Source organism: Hippichthys cyanospilos, chromosome 13 (genome assembly GCF_059441005.1).
Source record: "Hippichthys cyanospilos isolate Australia breed blue-spotted pipefish chromosome 13, RoL_Hcya_1.0, whole genome shotgun sequence".
NCBI lineage: Eukaryota > Metazoa > Chordata > Actinopteri > Syngnathiformes > Syngnathidae > Hippichthys > Hippichthys cyanospilos.
The window spans coordinates 2,822,501-2,842,553 of record NC_142381.1 but is presented as its reverse complement, the minus strand read 5'-3'; the positions used below and the strand labels follow the sequence as shown (position 1 = coordinate 2,842,553).

The window sequence follows — 20,053 nt, the reverse complement described above, 5'->3', positions numbered from 1 at the left end:
ACTTTTAGCTTCCAGACATAAAAGTTTGAACCTCACGAATAACGCAAATAAAAAGGCTTCATAAAATCACGACTTCATAAATTTGAAGTTTTACCACTTTTCGCGTACTTATTTACGTGAGTGACTCGCTGTGCAGGGAATTTGTCCGACAAGGAAAAGGCGGAAGTCATGACTTAGTGGTTATATAGTCATAAAATAGTTTGTAGTCTTCTGCGGGACGTCATTAATCTTAAAATTACAAACTATAAAGTTAATATGCATCTGTTGTATCGTGCCAGATGGCGGTCAGAGCAGTCAGCAAAACTGAAAATAGAATATTTGTCGCAGGCTTTGTACGTGACGTCATAAACCTGTAACTGATTGTTGTCAAGTTTAATGAAAGGGGTGTGATTAAGGGAAGGTGACTTGTGACGTCATAAAGGTGCGACGAGAAGTGATGTAATGCTAACAGATCACCTTGCAGAAATATGAATCCACATGCAATAAAACTGCCCCAATGTTTTGATGATACAATTTCAATCACTATGATATAGATAAACTGTTAGATGGATGGATGGATGGACTTTATATATATATATATATATATATATATATATATATATATATATATATATATATAATTATTTTTAAAGCTGTACAGAGAAGTGATCTCGAGCTAACTTCTCAGCAGCTAGCTTGCTCTATAGAAAATTTAAAAAACATAAGTAGCATGTCATTTTAATTTTGTTTTAAGTCTACAAACATCCAAACAGAATCAACCACGAATAATATTGTATTGTAATAATAATTCTTTAATTTGCATTTACATGTACTGTGACGTCATCACAGGCGGGGGGGGGGGGGGGATTGGAAGTTTAGCTTGTCACTGACAGAAGCTAGCCATAGCTAGTCTTCGGTAGCTAGCTTTCTTGATAGAAAGTGAAAATAATTTATTTTATATTACTTGTATTTTGAAACATAGGTTTCAAGTCCAAAACAGGAACACTCGTGAATATCACTTAATTGAATATTTTATTTCAATTATTTGCGTGTCGTGACGTCATTTTGGGCGTGGAAATTGATAGTTTAGCTTGTCACTGACGAAAGCTAGCTATAGCTAGCTAGCTCCATAGATGGATAGATAGCTTGAGCTCCTTGCGCAGGCCTCAATTCAATAAACATGAGAAATGAGCGATAATAAAAGCACGACACGCGCTGTGAGGCAGCAGCGGGAGGAGGGAGGGCGAGGGGATGAAAAAAGAAAAACAAATTTAATATATCAGCGTTTTATTACGCACTTATTTCACTTTGGGCGCGAATGGAGATATGTCTCCGCTGCAAGAGGTGGCTGCAGGGGAAGCATAAAAATCAATTGTGTGCATGCTGCGCGCACGGAGCGTATCCATAACGCTGGTGGCTGCCATGCTTATTGTTATGATCGGTATGACGATGATGATGATGATGACGACGAGGAGGATGGCCTTTTTTTTTTTTTTTACACGCCGCAAATGAATTCAATGCCAACGTAAACGTGCGTTTGAGCCCGCGCGTGACAAACAATCTCATTGAAGGCCAGGTGACGTCACGCGCCATTTGTCTGATTTATTTCCGCTTGCATATACGCGATGAATCAAATCATGGATTATTTTCCACGCCAAATGTGCAAAATGCATATTTTAATTGTCACGTGTAACCGTATAGCCTATATGATGTATATTTATAATTAAGACTTGCGCTGATGTGCGCACTGCAGGGAGTCTTCATACTCGACCTGTAATAGCACACAATGTGAGTTTCCTAATTAAAAATCACACACACACAGAGCATATTAAAAGGTGCACTTGAGATGTCTTTCAAATTGAGACTTTTACTGGGGGAGGTTGTATTTTTCCCTTAAAGGTCGTCATGACTGCAAGGCTCACAATGTTTATTTTTCCTCTCCAATTTATAACTTGCACTAAGACACAAAATATTCCAGATGTGGCTTTAACGTAGGAATTTTTGGCCATTTTGTTCCGTAATTGCCTCCAATTCAAAGGGTCACCAAACGCAAAAATTGACTTATGGGAGATGAATTTGACCTTGTTGAAGCAAGTAATTAATGATAAATATATTGTGTGCATTTTGTTTTTAGTTGTTTTTTTTCGTTGCCCCCATATTCAAAAACAATCATTTTAGCCACATTTTATAAGGAATAAAAGCATTTGTTTAATCAAAAGCAATATGGCATATTATGTATCTCTTTGATCCAAATGAATATTTTGCTTTTTAGCCACAAGCTATACGGAATATCGAAGTTTATTTTGCGAAGAAAACTACTTTGTTTAGACGAAAGGGAAAAAATTTGTATTTTTTTAGCTTATTTTTGATCAACTAAAAATATGTATGTATATCGAGTCAAATATTTTTAAAACAAAAATAAAAATAAAGTTATATTTGTTTTCTAAATAATATAAAGTATGTTTTAAATTCTTTTTATCTGAACAAATCAAAACTATTTGTGTGGGGTTTTTTTCTACCCCAGACAACACGAAATGGAATTTATTAATTTGTGAAAACATTTTTTTTTGATAAGGTGTTAGAAATATAATCTAATTCGACCATGTATTGTGATTTAGCTGGGTTAAAAAAAAGTTCTGACGCCATTATTAAAAAAAAGGCAAAAAAAAAAAAAACACCAATTAAGATACACACTCACCGCACACACAAACACACGCCCACACCCGTGTTTTGTGTGTGTGTGTGATGAATGTTGCCTGCAGGCGATGCAGTTCGTGCGCCTAATAAAGTTCATCAGCAAAAGGGCTCGCCACCATGCAGGGTGAAAAAAGGACAAAAAGGAATTGGTCACAGTTTGATGACAATAAAAGAACTGGAGGGTGCAGGCGATGAGCAAGTCCATATTTTTCTTTGGAACGCAAACAAATTGCATTTGATATCGGGTCGAAGATCTGTGTCATTGTGTGGAAAACAAAAAGAAGAAAATCAGGTGGACTCATGTAAAATGAAACTCTCCCTTTATTATTTGTTATTAACGAGTGTAATCAAATAACGTGTTTTAAAAATCGACGAAAAAATATGACTGAATCATTTTCACGTTTAAATGGTATATTTAAACGGTATCTTTAAAATAATTTGATCAAAAAAGAATGTACAATGTAGAGAGAGTAATCTATATAGCTGTGCGTGAATCCTTGAAGTTTTCCCTCACTTGAGGTATTTTTTTTATAAAAGAACTTTCCCCTAAAAAGTACTGTATATGTTAAATATTTTCAATTATTTATGTTTCATTTTTGCTTACTATTTTACTAATTAAATATATATTATTTTATTGTGTTGCTAAAATAAATATAGATTATTTTAATATTTTTTTCTTTAAATTGATTGTAAGCTTTATTTATTTATTGAAAAGTATAGATTTTTCTTATTAAAAAAGAACTACCGTAATAATCTATACTCAAAGCATATTCATTATAAGCGTTTCTACTTTTTGGTTTTGAAATTATAGTTGACCTTTTTAAATATCTTGGTATTTACAAAATACAGTACAATATTAGATCATTTTTCATATTCTGTATTTTAATATATTTTTTAGATATTCTTTTGAAGAGAATTTTGTCTTATTGTTGCTTTTTACTATAGCCCAAATTCAGCATATTGGAAAACGTCCAATTGTGAACTTAAAGTCAAATATTTGAGTGAGTATGTATGCGTGTGTGTTTGTGAGAGGATGTGTGTGTGTGTGTGTGTGTGTGTGTGTGTATGTGTGTGTGTGTGTGAATGTCAGCTACTAAGCTGCCCATCTCACAGGAGGAGAGCAGTGGTGCATTTAAAGTGACAGATGCAAAATGATCAAAGCTATCACACTTAAGTGCCATACACACACACACACACACACACACACACACACACACACACACACGTATATATTTATATATTTATTTCTCTCTCTCTGCCGTTTTATTTATATATATATATATATATATATATATATATATATATATATATATATATATATATATATATATATATATATATATATATATATATATACTTTTTTTTGTTGCTTGTAAGTTGAGAGTTGTATTACATTAGGGTGCATTTGCGGGGTCCTCAACGCCCCCGGGGGAAAACCTGGCGCCTCCTGCCCGAGGCAGACAACTCGAAGCTGCGTGGCCAGAGTGGATGAGGCAAGGGGGGGCTGGGGAGGGGGGGGGGGGGGGGGGGGGGGGGACGATTGATGGACGTCATATTGCTGCTCGCGCTGAAGCTGAAGGCAAGCAGGTCATTTGGTTCAGCGGCGTCATTATTAATGTTCATATTTTTATTATTACGGGGATCGTTTTGTTATGCTGACAAGCTCAAGGCTACATGCTGGTGTATTTGTTTTGCTAATATTGTTATTGGCAAACAGGTCATTGATTAATAATGTTGTTATAATCATTTTCAAAGTCAATAATGACACTGATGGGCTCAAGGCAATCTAGGAATTGTTATTGCGGCGTATTTTATTGTTACGATGAAGACAATGTTTGTTTTCATTTTTAATTGCACTGTAAAGATGTTTTTATTCATCATTTTTTCTTAATTATTGCACAGACAACATTTGAAAAATGTGCGCTGAGCCCACCTATCATTTTAATGTTATCACTTACAAACTCAAAGCAAAACTGACAGTTTTATCACTGAAAAAAAATAATGTATTGCGTTTAATGTTTGCATTCAAACGCACGCCTTTTCCCCCTCTTTAATTCTCATTTATTGGCAGTCTGAAACGCGTCCAAATGAAGCGACTCACATCTTTATTTCCTTTCTTTCTCTTCATTCTCGCTCCTCTTTTTCTTAATCTCGAAGTGCGTATCGATCTGGCACGGGCGCGCTTCTTTTTATTGAGTAAGTTGCTGCAGCTTCAAGTGAATTACAGCCACCGCTGTGAGGCGTTTGCGTGAACGTCATTTAGTCGGATAAAAGAGCTTTCATTTACTCGCCTCGCCGTTTTCATCTCGGCCCCTTTAACGGTCGCTTAGGGGAGGGGGAGTACATATTACAGGTATCATTGCGGACTAGTATTAGTCATAAAAAAGTCGTTCTTAATAAGGACGGTGTTTATTAGGAAGCGTTTGCGACGGCGAACAAGGTCCCTTCAGTGCTGGCGAAGTGGGGGGCGACTGCGCATGCGCGCCGCCCAGCGTAATTGGCCGTATCATTGGCTTTTGTCTTGTTTACAAAAGCGCTAATTGAATTTCCTCCGCCGGCGTGGAAGGGGCCACCGCGCAGCCCACTTTGCGGTGCCCAACCCCGGCAGCGAGCAGCAGGCTGGCCCGGGGCGAGACTGGAGAGGAAGTGGGGAGGGGAGGGGGGGAGGCGTCTGTCCGCATCAAGTGGAAGTCTTTTTACGAGCGTAAGCGTGATGTCACGTGGTTCACGGTTTGAACGATCAATCTCCAATCCGTAGTCATAAACACGTCGAGTGACGTTCGTCGTAATGTATTTTTAATTACTGTTTATTCTTGCATGTGTGATTCATCTGCACGTCACTGCCCTCACGTCGTGCAATCATTTTTATCAACGTTTTGTTTGATTGCTCTTTATTTAATTGAAATATTTGTGTTCGTTAAAAATAAGCGAAATCGCCGTCTCGTTTTCCATGTGCAATTCGCTGATATGATTGCACGTGAATAAAATGTGGCAAGTGATAGTTTTCAAGAAGGGAAAATGACATCCAATTCATATTCAATTATTTTTATGTGATTTGTAAATATATTACAGGGCTGTTCATACCATTTTTTTCAGATCACTAGCACTCAACTCTTGAATTGAACGCACCCCCCCCCCCAAACAAGACTTGATTCATTAAAAGAAAGATGTTCCAATTCCAATTTTCCACACAATTCGTGAAATTAATTGAAATCTTTGCTAATATTAGTATTTTTTTGTCTTATATTTTGTATTTTTTGTCACACACACACACATATATATATATATATATATATATATATATATATATATATATATATATATATATATATATATATATATATACAGAAAGAAGTATTGTTTTGGAAGTGGTATGAAAATGTAAACGAGGACAACCAGTGCATAATTGGCTGACACACAAAAGATTAGAGAGAAATTAAAGCTGATTGGCTGTCATGAAAAAGGGGTGGGATGAAAGTGAAGAAGGGAAGTAAAAGGGAAAAAAAAACCTGAATAAAACACAAATTCATTCCAAAACATTAAAAAAATACCAATAAACTGTCAAGAACGTGAAGTTAATATGCAAAAATGAGGACCCCCCCCCCCCCCTTCCATGAACCCTTTATTATTATCATCAGGAGGAGGAATAAAAAGCAGAGCGAGGAAGTGGAGAAGAGAGCGAGCACATTAGGCCTGAGGGTGCATCATTATTAGAGAGACACTAAGCCCCCAACCCCTTCACTCCCCCCACCCCTTTCATCCAATCAGAGCCAGCGGTCGAAGGACAAACGGCGAAGTCTCCCCCTAATTACGCCATGATACAATGCAATATTCCTCGCCGGCTATTCCCACATAAATCCATTGGGCAGCCCATTAAAGCTGCAGCGGGTGGGATCATTTACATGGCGGCGGTCCCGATACACAACACAACATGTTTTTTTTTTTTGTTTTTTAACAACACTGCCAAATGTGTTCCACTCTCCCCCCGCACTTCCCCCTCCTCCCCCCAGGTGGAGCAATTCCGAGGCGCTAGGCGCTAACTCAACGTAATGTCTCGCAAATTAAAGTATCGCCGGTGCTCGCGCCGCGTCGTCAGATGAATGCGCTCGATTAGGAGGCCCCAAGCTGGGCATCCGACAATTGATTGCTTGTTTGCGTTCGCCGTCCGCCGACGCGTAGCGAAAGCAGAGCTACGCGGGCAAAGAACGTACCCCAAAATGAATATAGTGGCAGAAAATCTCATTGGCTTTGTAGCTGATTATCGTATTTTACTATCTATAAGATGCACTGACATATAAACCGCAGCAAAAACAATGTTTATATATATATATATATATATATATATATATATATATATATATATATATATATATATATATATATTTATATGGTCACTTATAAGCAACATTGGACTATAAGCCGCAGGGCTCAAATCATGAGAAAAAAGCTACAGCTTATAGTCTGAGAAATATATATATATATATATATATATATATATATATATATATATATATATATATATATATTTATGGTCACAGATAAGCAACATTGGACTATAAGCCGCTGGGCTCAAATCATAAGAAAAAAGCTAGTTTATAGTCTGAGAAATATGGTAATTCAGTACTAGGTTTACTGCATTAAAGTACCACAAAAACTACATTAGCAGAACAGACAAAATGAAATCAGCTGATGCTGGATGGGCAGCCATGTTGAAAAAAAAACAAACACATATCATATTCTTATTGGTGGTTTATGGTATGTGAGCTGTATTTATATTACATGATGGATCCATTCCATAGTTGGTTTATTAGAACAAAGTAACTGACATAAAATGAGATGAGCTGATGCTTGTTGATCAGTCAAATGTAAAAAACATGACAAAACATATTTTAATTGCTGGTTTATTTTTGTAATATATTGGCAACATAATTGATTAAAACAAAATAATGGTAAAAACAATGAGCTGAGCAATGTGAAGGGTTTCAGTCCCACAAAAAAATGTTGTTTATTTATATCTGCCATGTTATAATAACACATTCACACTTGGTTTAATAAAACAAAGTAAAAACGACAAAACAAACAAAACGAACAGTGCGAATTAGTCAAACGTCGAAACGCGACATAGCGAAATGTGCTTTCGCTCTGCCATGTTTACAGTACCGCTCAATACATTTGACATATGGTTTATTAAAACAACGTAACAGTAAAAGTCCAAAACAATTAAGAGCAACGCCACTTTATTTTAAAGCAGATTATCATCACCGATAATCAGTCGTACCAGACCACCGTTTTGTCGTTTAAAAAAAAAAAATGATGACGGCTAAATTGCTTTGCGTTCCATCAGCACGTCTAGCTCATAATTTAATAATTTAATAATCATAATGTGGCTGTAGTGAGTCCGCCAGGAGCGCGCGAGGATATTTGCGCATTAATTGATGTTTAGCGCAAGAACGGTCTCGCAGGTGCTGATTGCAGGTGCAATCATGAGAATGCCCCGCCGTTGTCCCCGACAACCCCCATCCCCAACCCCCCACCCACTCTCTCTTGCTTACACCATACTGTGCACATCACCCATTTATGATAATACTACGTTTTGACGTTTTATTTATACTCACACACATACATATATATATATATATATATTTATATATATATATATATATATATATATATATATATATATATATATATATATATATATATATATATATATATAAAATAAATAAAACGTGTCCGTTGCAGACTTGTACAGCGTGTTTTTGAGTTTAATCTGGCAAAGAATTTTGCCATGGCTCACTAAGTTAGCATCTTTAATGCTAGTGTCGGATGTTGGTGCTTTGCATTTATGTGGTAGGCTAAACTTAAGCTACTTAACCCCTATGAAACTTGTTAGAGATGATTCATATGGAATAGCGCTCTTTTCTTGTGGTAGCCGTCAACCATTTTGAAAATGGAAATAAAATCAAGCATTGTCAATGTTGTCCGTTGCACACTTGCTCAAACACAGTTTACAGTATTCTTGAGTTAAGTCCGGCAAAACAACTTTCTCCGACTTGTTACGTTAACATTTTTGTTTCTAGCATTAACTGTGCATGCTTTGCATTTATGCGGCAGGCTAAATTTAAGCTTTATCTATTCTATGCTGTGCATTGCAGACTTTCTCAAGCACGGTGTATTTTTGAAGTCTGGAAAAAAAAAACTTTGCTCTGATTTGCTACATTAGCATCTTTGTTGCTAGCGTTAGCCATGTGTGCTTTGTATTTATTTGGTAGGTTAAACCGAAGCTGCTTCCTCTCGATGCAAGAATAAAGTTCAAGATTTAAAACTATGATTGCAATTACTTGATGTCAATCTCTTATTTTGACATCTCTAACTTTACACTGGAAACAACAACAAAAAAACGAAACACTGCCAACATCCACGCAGGAGCACAAAGAGCGCAACAGGAAGCGGGAAGGTGAATGGCGTGAGATCCGAGTTGTGTGTGTGTGCGTTTTTGTACGCGGGCCGAGAGGAGGCCTGGCTGCAGCGCCGGCCAAGGCGGCTAATTACATTTTCCACCCTGACAAGAATGGAGCATCCCTTCCTATGTTATTAATCATAATGAGGGGGAATATAATAAGCCGCCATTCATCACGCCGTTGACAGTCATCGTTTGCCATTTGTGAGGCCGAGCATTCTTCTTTTAATGGGCCCAAACTGAATTAATGTACAGCCAGTCAGATGCCCGTAATCAATTGCGGATGAGATTTAGGGCCTTTTCGCCGCACGATTTCCCACCGACGGGCATCCGTAACCTTCGTTGTCGGAGAGAGCGCCGGAGGTGTTTATGTGCTCTGCTTGCTTTACTCCATCAAGCAACTGGCAGAGAAATTGTCTTACCGCATCTTTTTTTTAACATCCTCTTTAGCAGCGGTCCGCTTTTACAACTTTTGGGGGTGTTCAAAAATCGAATATGTTCAGAATTGCTGTAGCAATAGTTTTATAAATTACGTAATGCTAGTATTGATGCGAGTATTGATGTAGGATTGGTCAATAAATAGAATTAGAGGAATTTGTCATTTTAAAAATCAAAGATTTGGAAATGAGCCACCAACTAGAAGATTTTATTTTCTATAAGAAACTATAAGACTTTATTTTCATAATAAATAAATATTTATAAATATAATATGAATAAAAATATAATGTAAATAAATATTTCAATATGTTCAACTGATTATTTTAGCGACAGGCATTCGCTTCTTTATTTCAGCCAAACTTTAAGGTGAAATTTCAGCTCCTTAGAATATTCTTTCAATGCTTTTTCTTTGATGTGAAATGCCTTTGACATAAAGATCAAGTGGACAAAAAAAACACAAAAGATTTAAGATTTGAACCATTTCAGACTCTAGCACAGTGGTGCCTCTACTTACGAAAAAATTCAGCTTACGAAACGCTTCGGCGGGAAAATATTGTCTCTGGTAACGAGAGAAAATTCATGATAGGAAAGGTGATATTGTTGGCATATGAAACACGAGACACCAGCGACTGTAACATGACTGTAATGTAATACGTTATCACAATGTCTACCGTATTTGTTGAATTTTGTGATGCATTTTTATAATTTATTCATATGCTGGATCTCCCACAAACACATTAGCTACCACTAACATTGTACATTAAAACACGTAGGTAACATTTGGGCTGTCGCACGTTGTTAGCGCGTCGTTAGCACTTTAGCAATGACATCACACGGGAAGCAGTTTGCATGACTCCAATCTAAACTCAAGTCAACTTACATGCTCAAAATAATTCGAAATGTAATATGTAATATTATTGCTCCTGTGGACTTGTAAATGATTCCTGGATCACTGGAAATGTAAGATAAAAACATACAAATTAAATGTCCTAAAAAGGTGTTTCTCTTTGAACTCATCACCAGCGCCATCATAAGGCAAACAAAAGAACTGCCTACATATTGTCAACTGCTACAATTAATAGGATTAATTTAAAGGTTTTAGGAGACATGATATACTTTAATTATTCTGCACTGATGTTATATTTGTTATCATTTTTGATGCATTTGTATCATTTAATTATCTTCATTTAAAGGGTTTAGGAGCATTTTGGGGGGGGGGGGGCTTGTAACGGTTTAGGCTATTTACATGTAAAAAGCGGCTGTACTTATGAAAAATTCATGTTAGGAAATTACTTCCGGAACAAATTTCCTCAATAGAAGTACCACTGTTTCAGGAGAAGTCCGCGAGATTGCAAAATAGTGCCCGATTGTTTTTGTATGTGCTACCCTGTCTTGGAGGGCGACTAAAACCGGCGTTTTACTGGGCGGAACTCGTTAGCGCCTTCCTTCTTTACTCGGGCTGGACGAGCGCAATCATTTCTTCATTAGGCTTTTATTTGTTTCCAGACGTTCCACTCCGGGGCGAAACGTCGGTCGGGGTTCTCTTAATTACAAAAGGGAGGCGCTCCTCGCTTTCTGGCCGCCTCCCAGAGGGCAACGTCTGATTGCGTCGGCCGCGACTAATGAAGTTATCCAAAGAGTGACCGCGCCGTCCCGCTTGGACTTTGCCGTCCTTGCGCCCGCAGCCGCCGAAAGATTAAGAGGAGAAATTCCTTTATTTCCTACTCGTTAGCTTCCGAGAGCTCCTCTTCGGCCGCCGGCCCGCCATAAATGACAGCGCAATCTTGTTTCTTCCTCCAGATAGCCGTTTGAGGAGGCCGAGCTACCTTCAGGATCTTTTCATTTCTGCCGCTGTTATTAAACACGCTGATCGAATCCACTTCCGCTCCCGTCCGCTCACAAATGTCACGCTCATCAACGGCGTGGCGCGGCGCTCAAAGAAACGGCGAAACCTCACACGCAGGAGAACGCGTACAAAAAAAAAAATCGGATTTTTTTTCATGGCTTTAGCTTTTAATGCAGGGATGGGCAAAGGTTTTCATTTTAGGGCCACAAAAGCGTCGGAAAACGGACAAAAGGTCCGGACCAGGAGGAGGTGGGCGGAGTGTTTGGATCATCCACCTCAAGAGAAAAAATGCGGGATATCCAAAAAAAATGTGCTTTAATTTCAATAGTCAAATCAACAAAAGCATTCAAATATTTGTTCTCAAGTCTAACTTATTTATTTATTGAAATGACTGACGAAAACTGAAAATGAAAGAATTAAAATACAGAGTCCCTCTTCACGGCATTTTTCCCGCTTTACGGCATCGGCAACGATGACAAAATTCAAACTTGGCGGTTAGTTTGCGCTCATACATCACTACCTGCATCACCCCATAAGTCACTAAAATGCTGGTCCGCTATTGGTCGAGGTCCCTAAGATGCTGGTCTGCTATTGGGCGGCGTCACTAAGATGCTGGTATGCTATTGGTCGGCGTCGTAGTGTCACTAAGATGCTAAAGATTTGATCTTGTGTGAGTGCTATCGTATTTATTGTGCGTTTTAGTTCTCAATTCCAACTTGAATTGTTTTGCATTGGGTCCCAAGATTTCCTTTTTCCTTTATATATTTTTCAAATTTTACTTCATTGTATACATGTATATTATATACAAGTAGCACTGTTACCAATTTTGAAAATGTATATATAATTTTGGTGTTTTTTTTTTTTTTTTGTTTTGTTTTTTTTTACACATGAGCTAATTAGCATAAGTTTCTATTGCTCGCCATCCCACGATCTCGCCTTACGATCCCAACCCCGGAGAAGATTAATTTCGTGTGGCGGGGGTCCACTGTAATTTAGTCTTGGTGTTTATATTTAAGTACGTCCACTCTCGATTGCCGTGAAATTCTCGCCAGTACGCTCGCCTGGTAATGAAGTCTTCCCGACTTCCCTTATTTTCTTTCCCCCTCCGCTTTTGTTTACCTTTCTGGGCGGCGAAGTGCGACGTGACGAAGACATGGAGCCGTTTGAAAGGTTTTGACTGGGCCGGATGAAAGTTTTTCCAAATTCCGACGGCGGCGCTGGCTCGCTCTTTGCCTGTCTGCCTCTCGGGTTACAAAGCAAAAAGGTCAACCCGTTTGCCGCTGATGAGACCTGAGTGGCAAAACGCGACAAACGGGCGGCCAGGCCTCTCCGCTCTGTCAGCTGGCCGCCATTTGCAAAAAAAAAAAAAAGCCCGGTAGATAAAGTTGCCGGTCGGGACTTGCTGTTGTCCGTGTGAAAGGCGACCCGGCACACGTTGGGCTAACGTAACCTTTGTTTTCTTCCAGGTCGGACCGTCCCGCCGTAAAAGTGTCAGGCTCGGGATTAGGATGACCGACGGCTCCCGACAGGAGGTAAGGGCATCAAAGTCCCCGCCGCCGATGGTCCGGAAACAGGAGAGGGCACTTAAAAAAAGAAAATAAAGTGAATTTATGTGGCGGGATTAATAGCGACAAAGCAGGTGTCGCGCAAGTGCTGGCTAAATTACTCGCAAAAAGTGCAAGTAATATTTACGGAAATTATTCAGGGGGATTAAAAAAGTCAAGCACACTACGTCCGTTTCGTGTTTTTTATAGCGGCGCCGCCAATGTTGATGCGCGATCATGTAAATTTAAACAAACAAAAAACGTTGATCCCAATTTTGTCTCAAATGAGTGCAGCTTTAACATCTTTACCGTAAAAAAACAAACAAAAACACATATTTTCTTCCAATAAATACTGTAAACAATTACATAATAAAAACTAATTATAACTTTTTTCATAAAAACAATCACAAAGAATATGATTTAACCACCCCCCGACCCAAAAAACAAAAAGCACGTAACCCCAGTTTTTTGCCTTAAAAATAAACAAAAAGCATCATTCAAATTTGACGTCATCCAAAATTATGGATCTTTCATTTGATAACACAGAAAAAAGGCACATTATATTTAGCCATTTTCTGCATTAAATATTTTTTATATTGTCTCGAATTCATTTGGACACTAAATAGTTTTTCGCGTATAATGAATAATTTCAAAACCACGTTTTGCCACTTGCTGTCCATTAAAAATGACATCACATGCTGACGACCAATCAAAGCTCAGCTTGTGATTAGCAAGCGCAAAAGTGAGTTTTTAGAAGTTATCCATTGTACAAGAGAAATCATTTTCATTAATTTGCTGCTAAAACCACTGAAACGATTAAAAATTAGAAAAAAATTGGAAATTAGTTGATTTGTTGACATCATTGTTTCCACTAAACATTTTTTTTTCGCAAATAACAAATACAAAATGCAAGTATCTCCAAACACATTTATTTCATTTGAAAAACGTCAACAATGATGCATGTGTATTTTTTTCATCCATCTAACAAACATATTGAAAAAATAATAAGAATCAGAAAACCCACTACACACATCTCAGTGCCTGCAAAATCTGCTTCATTTTATCCATAAAGCAAAGCAAAACATCAGTCCTGCAAACAGTATCTTGGAATTTGGTGCTACGCATTCCTAGCATGGCAGAAAGGGCCGACTGGTAAAAACCATGGACACCATCGCGGCTTTGCGGCGGACGTGTCTGTGCTCGTCGGGCGCCCCTTGCTTGGATTGACGCATTCCCATCCGCCATTGTCGGAGGCCTGAGAATCACATCTTGGGAACTTGGCGAGCCCCCCCCCCCCCTTCCGCTGGGGAGCGCTGATCGACGCACTGACTCATGGAATGAACTTTGAAGGGCTTCTGGATAGCATCTCCCGGCTCCCCTCAAAGCGTTTTGTCGCCACGTTGTCCGGGCGCGCCCACTTTCAACTTTTCAGCCTTCGTCGGCCTTTCTTCAGCCAAGGCCTTGTTGACGTCCCGATAATCCCTGAGCGTGCCATCAAAGCAAAAAAAAACGACAGAAAAAAACACAAAAGAATATACGGCGCGAATTAGCTTCTCGATTTCTTTATATAATACACAAACATAAAATATATTGATGTGTACAAACACACACAAAAATTGCAGATTTTATATTATTAGCATGCCACATACTAAAATTACCAATACAGATACTGTCATGTACTGCAATCCATAATACATGAGTATACTGTTAGATGTATAAAATAAACATAGCATATAATAATCAAAAATACGGGAACATACTGTAAAAATAATTCCATTTGATGCATTGGAAAATGACAACACAATACTGTTCAAATAAATTATAAGTGTATATATAAATAAATAAATTATATAATTTATAAAATAAATTATAAGTATGTATGTATATATATATATATATATATATATATATATATATATATATATATATATGCAGTATATATATATATATATATATATATATATATATATATATATATGCAGTATATATATATATGCAGTATATATATATATATATATATATATATATATATATATATATAATATAAAAATATTCTTTTTAGTTTCACTTTCCTTGCTAAAATAAAGAATACAATTGTTTGACGATTATATTTTGAACATACAAAACTTGATGATTACTCATTCCTGTTTTGAGGTTTCTTTTGGTATTGGACAAAAAAAAAAAAAAATCACTAAATTTGGAGATGGTTTTTTAGGCATAGAAACATGAATTTGACCAAATTTGGATGCTTGGGTTTTTTGTTGATTTACGATAGCAACAAATCCAATCCAAATTTGAAGGTACACCTTTGTCTATTTCATTTTTGATTAAAAAAAAAGAAAATTCACCAATTCTCGGGATCTCTGCGTTTGTTTTCATTTGGATCCATGCAATCGTTTTTTTTGTCGTTGTCGTGATTTGTTTTGTTTCTTCTTGACCCAAATCAGCAAAAAACAGAATAAAACTCCTTCCCCTGGAAAAATGTCGCTTTTCAAAGTGCTACATATCGCCACTTTAGGCGGATTGTTATGACATGTTTAGGACACGTACAGACATCCGTTTAGTCTGCGGCGACACCTCCACGATCCGCTCCAGATTGCCTTCTGTGAGCCATCCCGATAAGACGGCCAAAACAAAAACGTTGGGGAAGGAAGCGCCCCCATGGGGACGGCGGGGGCCCCCCCGCTCGCCGGGTCCGGCCGCCGGCATCACGGGGAGCGGATAGGGGCCCGAAGGGAGGACGGCCCGTTTGACTTTGCGCTAATCGGGCCGATCTGCCGCGTGACGGACGGCTCTTAATGGGCTGTGGACGCTCCGTTCTCACTAAGTGCCATCATTCACGCTCTTCCAGGCTCGCCGGCCGGCCGGCCTTTCAACTGCCGAAGATGCCCAAGATTCCCCCGCGGGACACTCGCCGTCTTTTCAGACCTCGCTGCGACTCGGACCGTTTGGGACAGGCCGTTTCCTGCTTCCCCAGGTGGAAGGATTTTTATATATATATATATATATATATATATATATATATATATATATATATATATATATATATATATATATATATATATATATATATATATATATATATATTAATTATTATTATTATTATTATTATTATTATGTTAATTATGTTAATGTGTGTGCATAGATGTCAATGATGCGTGGCTTCTAAAAATGAATAAATAGAATCCTTCTGGGTTTTTTTTAGTCATTATAATATAATATAAGTTAATATATTATATATATATTATTCATATAAATGCCATAGATTTTTTTCTTGCCCATAATAGGTATCGCAATACGTAATAAGTCTTTGCTGTATCTCTGTATATCGCAATGCACCATGAAGACACTAATATATATATATATATATATATATATATATATATATATATATATATATATATATATATATATATATATATATATAGAAAGAGGGAGAGAGAGGGGACCATTTGTTCTGATTTTCTGCTACATATTCCTTAATACTAGGTAATCATCTTATTTATACTTATTTAGTATATTCAAAACTATTTTCAAGCAATTTTTTTTTTAATCTTAGTTGCTTTAGGTTTGGTCACAGGACAAGTAAATGACTCAGAAAAATCTTGTTTTAACAGTTTTTAATTTGGATTTTTTACATTTCGATGGTCTGGACGTAAACTCTCCTCTAATTCTGGAGTACATACATAGGAATATATATATATATATATATATATATATATATATATATATATATATATATATATATATATATATATATATATATATATATATTGCATCTATATAAGAAATGGGCAATTTTTCTAAGTAAAAAAAGGATGCAGCCACCTGTCCACCATTCCTATTTGTTTCCAACGGCGAGCTTCAGAAATTGATGTTTGACCCCCGCGGGCTGCCGGCGGCTAATGTTGTCATTGGACCGCTCCTAATTGTTGTCAGCGAAGCAATTTTAGGTCACCTGCGGAGAGAGGCGCGTGGAAGGCGAGGAGAGCGCCGCGCATAATGAGTCCTGCAAGGATCGTTGTGCAATAAGATGCACTTTTTTTTTTTTTTTTTTTGCCGCTTCATTACGGAGGTAAATTCGGCTGCTCCAGGGCCGTAACCAGGCCATATTTTTCAATAAGATTACACCCAGCTGGGTGGCAATTGCGTCCCCCATCACAAACACGAGACACACATTTTACTTTGCGTTGATTGCTTTTACATTAGCGAGATTATCCCAAACATCTTTTAACGTTTCCTTTTAACGATGGAAGACGGCACCTCTTCTGTATTATTCATACGTCGTCCCGACGTCTCTCGTGTCCCCCTCGAGGGGAACGAGATGCGATTCGCCAGAGGACGTCCGTGAGGACAGCGCAGCCAGGCGTCTGTATGGGGTAACCCGAATCCTGGGACACTTTGGGTCTCGACAAACATTTTTTTCCCAAGGTAGAAAAAAATACTCACGTTCTCCAGTTCATCGTTGTCCTCCGGTTAAATTTGACGCCATTTTGCAACAATAAACTATCATAAATGCCACTGAGATACCAAACAACGTTGCCTTAAGGATTCCCCGGCTAGCTTAATGCTAACACTTAACTCTTTCAGTGCCAAGCGTGATTGGAAAAGGAAACCTCAAAGCCAGTATATTTAGAATTTTCACTCACCTTTCAAGGCCAACAGAATTTTGTGTCTGTCTATGTAAATATGGGTGCTACCATATGAAACATTGACTTCCATTGTTCAGTTAGAATTGATGAAGGTCATAGCTGTGTTGTAAAATATGTAAACACTGCTATCCAATGGTCACAGTTAGCACTAAAGTGCTCATTTGGCTTATATTAGGTAAGCGTTAGCCAAAAGTGTTAGCTCTTCTACATAAAAAAAATCAGAATTTCATTATTTATTCTCGTTTTTACCATTTTAAAAGACGGGAATCCTCGTCCATGGCACCGAATGAGTTAATGCAGTGCCGCACAATTATATTTTGCCAAGCCCCCCCAACAGAAAACCTTTCTCGCCCCCCCACTCACTGTGTCGACTATATATGGGCTAAAATGACTTTGATGCACCTGGGCTACAAGTTAGTCTAAAACTGAAAAAAAAAATGAAAGCATTAAAGCGCCTGAAATAAAGAAAAAAAAAAAGATACCAATCAAGTCTTTTTCTCACTCCCCAGGCGGGGCCCGTCCCACGTTTTGAGAAATACTGCTTTAGCGGAAGGTTTCCGGGTAATCTTGAAACCGTAAAATGTCAATCATATTTTAAAGCACTCTAGAAATAGAATTAGCATTTTGTCGGGAAGTCACGGCTCGGTTAATCACCCCGCAAGAAATAGATTTTTTTTGCGTTAAGTTCTCCGCCTTCGCTCATCTAAAATGACTAATAGTTTTTGTCACGACCAGGCGTCCTCACAGGAAGCCGTTTTGTTTTCTCCACCCTTCCCTTCACAATCAGCCATGCTAATGACCAAAGCGCCTTCATCAACATGACAATAATCACGTCGTTAGACAAGCGGCAAACAAGCAAATGAATGTCAAACACGTGCCGTTTATTTGATGAACCGTAGAAATGCAAATCGGGCTCCTAATCAGCAATTTACTCATAGATACACTTGAGCTTTTGAGACGCTCATCACCTACCTGCTGTTTGGTCATGTGACTTTCGCTAGCTGAGTCGTGCCGTTTTCAGTCGACAGAAGGGGGCAAAGTGGGTGGATTTTGCGTTTTTTTTTGTCATATTCCACAAACATAATATTCATCGTATGTTTATTTTTCCGCTTTAGTGCCAATATGAAAAAAATGATATAAAAATGGGAGGGGTCTTCTGTTCGTTTATTTCTTTTGTTTGTTTTTTTTGCATTGACAAACCTCAGGTTAAAGATGTTGTTTAAAAAAACATGTTTTGGTGGGAAAAAAAATGTTAATTGCTTTTTATCATGAGTAAGAACTCACCGAAATATTTTAAGTGTCTCCTCCTGGAGGCGTTTTGGGCGTAGGCGACATTTTGAGGGGGAAGTCAGGTCAATATTGAGATGCATACAAGTCAATAAAAGCCATCAAGTGTCTTTTTCCTTCTAGTTGTCTATTCTTCCCGAGTGACAGACTGAACTCTTAACACCATCTGCCCCAAAAGTGGCTAAACTTGACCCCCGCTGCCTCCGGGCGTCCCCCCTGGCTCCCCCCTCCGCCCCCTTGAGTCAACACACCCAACAAGACTTTAGAATTCCACAATTCATCACCGAGATTCCCGACTCGCGTTTAGACCGACCGAGGGCGACATCAACAATCCGTCAATCTGCCGGCCGCGCTTAATCTTTCAAAATGGCGGCAGTGTGTTTACCCACAATGCATTATTCCGCTCAGGTGCCTCACTTTCTCCGGCTGGCTTCTGGCTGCTGATTAGCGAGGATCTGTTTTTCATCTTTGCCGAACAGACGCTCAGCCGCAGGGCTGCAGGCCGCCTTTTAATTACGCTGGGACGAAAAAAAAAAAAAAAAAAAAGATTTATTTTGACTTATTTGAAAACAAGCCAGCAACATGACTAACTGAGTTACCCCCTTTTTGGTTTTATTAAAACAACGCCGCTTATTAAATCATTTACATTTTTCTCATCTGGGAGGTGTTAATATAAAATTCATTTTATTGGGTACAGTTTGGATTAAGCGGTGGGCAAATAATACAATAAATTGAATCATTTCTCCGCTCAAGCACTTGCTAGTGCGCCATCTTATACATTAAAATAAATCCATGAAACGCAAAACCAAGAAAAAATTCATGACATAGATAATTAATTAATATTCGATTTACAAACGGCACATTTAACAAAACATTAATGTAATAAATTCCCCATTTAATTAATAAAACTTTTAATTAATTAATGACGATTTTATTTACATATTTAATGGTGTATTTTTTTTTTTACTTTGGCAGTTTTGAAAGTTGAATTTTTCTCAAAATGGAGGTTCCCATAATGGAGGTTTTCGGAGAAACTGTTCAAGATTTGAAATTGTTTATTTACAAATAACAAACAAAAAAACTTTAACATTTCACTGAGTGGCCTCATTCATTGGCCCATACCCATTTATGGAATGTCACAAACGAATCA

The 20,053-nt window shown here is 37.9% G+C and overlaps 1 protein-coding gene across 1 annotated transcript in view; it reads left to right on the top strand.

The window, feature by feature from the left end:
* adad1 (adenosine deaminase domain containing 1 (testis-specific)) overlaps window positions 1-20,053 on the top strand; it is a 78,742-nt gene that overhangs the window by 21,548 nt on the left and 37,141 nt on the right. The window contains exons 3-4 of the mRNA XM_088430934.1: window positions 12,887-12,952; window positions 15,816-15,941. The gene's annotated coding sequence lies outside the window, so the exon portion shown is untranslated. The remainder of the gene's footprint in view (window positions 1-12,886; window positions 12,953-15,815; window positions 15,942-20,053) is intronic.